Consider the following 5,365-nt stretch of genomic DNA (forward strand, 5'->3'; position numbering starts at 1 on the left):
CGATAAATTAGTCGATAGATTAATCGAAATAAAAATAGTCGTTAGTGGCAGCCCTACTATGTCATAATAAATGCTCCGCTGCTTTCGAGCCGTGTGTCACACTCGTTCAGCGGCCTAGTTTCGCTTCGACGGCTTTCAGCCTCACTCTGCTTCATTCTACTACGTTAATAAATCATTAGCTCATCCATGAACATGATTTCTGCCCGAGTCCCGTCGGATTGCTTCGGCTGTGGGGATGAAGACAACAACTCCCATGATTCCACACTCAGTCACGGTGTCATCTAACTACACCTTTGTCTCTTTGTTTATTTTAAACACGCACCCTCTAGCGGCGACAATTACATATTGTGCCTTTAATGCTCATTTCCACAAAACCTATAATTCCTATATTTCTATATTATATACAAAAGAAAAATCATTTCAGACCAATAACAGCTGGAGAACACTCACACTCAGAACAGCAATACTATAGAATGCCTTTTGGTCTCTAGGGTTGATGTTAACCTTGTCTAAGACTTTTTAAACCCTATAAATTAATATTAATTAAATAATTTTGTTGTGTTAAACAGGTGTCGAATTTTCATAAATAACTTTCAAGCTAGTAAATAAATTAATGCCCTATCTGTTTGAGAAAGCAGAAACTAAAGCAGAGACAGTCCACTTGTACATTATGAATGAAAGAAATCTTAAGCACATTTTATGATACTGTTGTTGTCAGATTTGATTCCTGGTTTGAAATATGTTATTTAAATGTACTTTCAACAAAATGTTGCAGAGATTTCTGTCTTTTCCCATTCATGTAAATATGAGCTGAACTTGCAAAGCTGGAAATAGCTGCCTGTGGACATTAAGAATATGACCGCCAAGTGAACTGACTTGTTATAACGGGACTTTGGAGAAAGCCACATGTTCATGATTTCCTGTGTTTATCATAGACGATTTAAAACGTGCAATAACAAATATACGTTTTCCACAATAAGGTCACAATAGCTGATATCTGGTCACCTATAAATGCATTTTCATAATTAGACACACAAGTTTAGAAACTAGTGGTAGTACAGTATGTGGGTGAGGTGTCAAAGATGTTAATAATGAAATCTTAGCATATGTCTATGGTAAAGATCTATGTTCTGTGGAAACTAGATGGCAGTTGGGTGCAAAATATAAGTTATTTTTCTGAAAATCACTTGAATACTCCAACAATAAATGAAAATTCTCTCATCATTTACTCACCCTCAAGATGTGTATGACTTTCTTTCTTCAGATGGACAAAGAAAGATTTTTAGAAAATAAAATCCATGTTTTTGAGCATATGGAACCTCCAAAGTTCACGCTTCAAAAACCACACAAAGGGAACACAATGGTAATCCATATGGCCCCAGTTGATGAATCAATGTCTTCTGAAGCGAAACAAAGTCGTCTAGGACAGTTGGCCAGAAATGAAAAAAAAAAAAAAAATGTGGTATTGGCACTGATCTATAATAGAGAACAGTGGGTATTAGTTGGTTAGTTAGTATTTTTCCGACACCTGTCATTTTGCTTCAGAAGACACTGATTGTATGAATTACTGTCGTGTTCACTTTTGTGTGCATGATTTTTGAAGAATCAGTTTTGGGGATCACATACACTTTGATTAAATGCATTCAAAAAGATGTGTGAAGAAAAAAAGTAATATACATCAGAGACAGCATTGTGGTTAGTAAATGAGAAATTTTTCATTTTGGGGAGAACTATCCCCTTAAGTTTGGATACTATATCCATTGACGTACAAACATAATAAGAATGATAAAGTATATTTTATAAAAAATTATTTATATTTTAGGTTGTTACTTATATGCATATGGGATGATTTTGAAACCAATCCAGGATTTTTTTGTAACACCCGTGGATCCACAAACCCATTTAGACATAGTTTTCATGCTAAGAAGTCTTCATGCATTAATTCATGTAAATGAGGAAGCCTGCATGAAGCAAAGCCACAGGTTCACACTTAACACTTTATAGCGCCAACATCAAATTGAGAGACGAGTGACCCTGGTACATCCAGAGGCATATTTAGGTTTAAGATGAACTTGATTTTACAGCACCTTCTGTTGAGTTATGAGCCACTTGACATCTAATCCATAAGGTTTAGACTGAGGTCTTCACAGTGCTTGAAACTTGTGAATTGAATTTATAGGTGCCCTGCATTGTCTCATTCCCCACGTGATTAATTGTGCTGGGCCTCCTGACAGACGGAAGTACATCAGTTAATTAATTTTGCCAGGACAACGCCATTAGCCACACAGGAAGAGGACGGGTGTGTGTTGGAATAGAATACAGGTGCAGTCTGTGTGTCTGCCTGTTCCAGCCCACAGCGCCGCCTGTAATAATTAATCTCTTCAGTGATTCACAAAAGCTGTCAGCAGCCCTTGTCACATTTACAGGTAGCAGTATCTCCCATCACTGCAATTACTGTGATATGGAAGGAATCAATTACAACAACATATCATTTGAGCGATGACTGGTTCCTGTACAAAGAAACTGTGCATACTTTGGCATCTTTATCTTTTAAGTAGTGCTGATATAGTTAACTGCAGTTATGATCTATTCTGGTGAACTGGCAGCGAAGAGGCGATGAAATACAGAAAGATTTGCCTCTGCCAGGAATTCCACTTACTCCTCCCTCAGCAGAAACATTTAGGCATCACATCAATTCATCTTCATCTCATATTTTCAGGCTGCTGGAGGAGAAGATATGAATAGAGGAATCTGACAAAAACTAATTACGAATGTAAAATAAAATATTTTCTCATTATAAGTGGTAATGTACTGTACACTCATTAACACAAAACACTGACAATGAGATCAGGACTCACACTTAGTCTATTGCACAGCTACTGACCAAACAAACAAATAAATATATATGTGAACATTAAATATTTGAGCTGACATTTTTTATAATTTTACCTTTATGCATTATCACAAAAGAATAGTTCTCCCAAAAATGAAAATTTGCACTCAGTCCATCCAAGACGTAAATGTGTTTGTTTCTTCATCAGTACAGATTTGGAGAAATTTTGCATTCCATCATTTGCTCACCAATGGATCATCTGCAATGAATGGGTGCCGTCAGAATGAGATTTCAACAGCTGATAAATACATTGCAATAATTCACAAGTAATCCACATGACTCAAGTCCATCAATTAACATCTTATGAAGTGAAAAGCTGCATGTTTGTAAGGAACAAATCCATCATTAAGGCGATTTAACTCTAAACCGTCACTTCTGGCCATGGATCGGGATCTGAGTCCATTATCCATAACACTTCCTGCAGTGAAAAAGTTCATCCCCTGTTGTCCTCTCACATCAAAATCCACTAACATATTTGTTTAGAACTGTTCTGGACAGTGCTGTTCTATAAACAGTGCTTCATCTGTGCATATTTCTCTCCAGATTCAGATGAGATGACTTTTTGACTGGAGAATTAAGGACAGTGGACTCATATTTTAGCCAAAAGCAATGGTTTGAAGTTAAAAACATATTAATGATGATTTGCTTCTTACAAATACGCAGCTTTTGATTTCACAAGATGTTAATTGATGGACTAGAGTCATATGAATTACTTGTGGATTATTGTAATGTTTTTATCAGCTGTCTGGACTCTCATTCTGACGGCACCCATTCACTGCAGAGGATTCACTGGTGAGCAAGTGATGTAATACTCAATTTCTCCAAATCTGTTCAGATGAAGAAACTAATTCATATACATCTTGGATGACCTGAGGGCGAGAACATTTTCAGCAATTTTTCATTTTTGGGTGAATTATTCCTTTAAAGCTTCTGCTATCAAAAGAAATAGTCCATTACAATGTACAAAGCAATCGGCGATGCAACAAGACAAACACCACAACAATGTTCCACATACAGTAATAAGTCCTCTGCAGTCATTATCACTACAATCACTAATTGAGTCGTAAGATTCCATTTAAATGAAATGGGAGAGAATGAAACCACAGTTTCATACATGAGAGACATGAAAATAGGGCAAGTTTCCGTGACCTGGGGGCATATTACAGAAAGATCTTAACTTTAGAATCCTATCTTATCTGTTAAATAACCATGGCAATTTCAGTTAGGACCTCATTTAGGACAAAAGCTATTACAGAATAACATTTCCAACGTGCATAATCTTATCTTAACTACAGATAGGAAAAAGTTATTACAGAAGCATCCTAACTCTATAGAAAAAATTCTAAAAACTGTCTTAACTTTAGGATAACCACAGTGGTGTCCTAACTTCAAAGCTTTTTGAAATCCAACTGTAAAAACACATTACATTTTCAAGAATAGCATTACATTTAGGACCTAAATGAGGTGTTGCGCTTTGATGATAAAATACTCATAAATAATTACAGATTTTTCAGTTAGTTCAAGCTCAAGTGAGCTATATTGTCATTCCGCTTTATGTGGAGACATACAAAGCAATGAAATGCCATGCCTTGTAGGACCACAGTGCTACATAGACAGACAGATAGAATTCTATATAAAAAAGAAATGCATACATATAGCCTATATGTATATATATGCCTGGTTTCACAGACAGGGCTTAGATTAAGGATTAAGCCATAATTCAATTAGGACATCTAAGTAGCTTTTATAAAGATGCCTTAGAAAAAAAACATTACTGGTGTGCATCTTGAGACAAATCAATGGCACTGACATATTTTAAGATATGTCAGTGCAGATTTCTTTCAGTTAAAACAGCTCAGACATGCATTTTAGTCTGGGACTAGGCTTAAGTCTTGTCTGTGAAACCAGGGGAATAATTGACCAATTGCAACCAACATTACAGACATCATGGACTTTTACCGGTCATTCTGCAAATTAAAAGCATGCAGTTGTTTCTCCATTTTGATTTTACGTTTACCTCAGCAGCTGCTTGTGCGTAGTTGCTTGGTAACAGACCTGACAGCTGATTATGGAACTCGATGGAGCGGTTTAAAATTTCCTAACTAGACATAAGATTTTGTCAAATAAGAGAAGAATCCTAATTCAAGTTAATATTTGCTTCTGTAATACAAATTTGTGAAAAATCCTAAAATTATCATAATTAAGTTTCTATAATACACCCCCTAAAGAGTGGGTTGATAGACTTTGTTGCCACAAGAACAGCGAATATTAGGAAATTTCAAGACACAGAATGCTGCAACTGACCAATCAGAATCAAGTATTCCAAAGTAAATAAATAAATCAGTTTAATGGCTGAAATACCACAGAACTCCATGCTGATATTACTGCTGTAGGCAACTTTCTGAATGCTTTGTTTTTATTTATTTGACATTATTATTTAATGACGAAAAGCTGCCTCAGTGCCAGAGAACC

The sequence above is a fragment of the Sinocyclocheilus rhinocerous genome, unplaced genomic scaffold (genome assembly GCF_001515625.1).
Source record: "Sinocyclocheilus rhinocerous isolate Xijiao unplaced genomic scaffold, SAMN03320098_v1.1 scaffold252, whole genome shotgun sequence".
Classification (NCBI taxonomy): Eukaryota; Metazoa; Chordata; class Actinopteri; order Cypriniformes; family Cyprinidae; genus Sinocyclocheilus; species Sinocyclocheilus rhinocerous.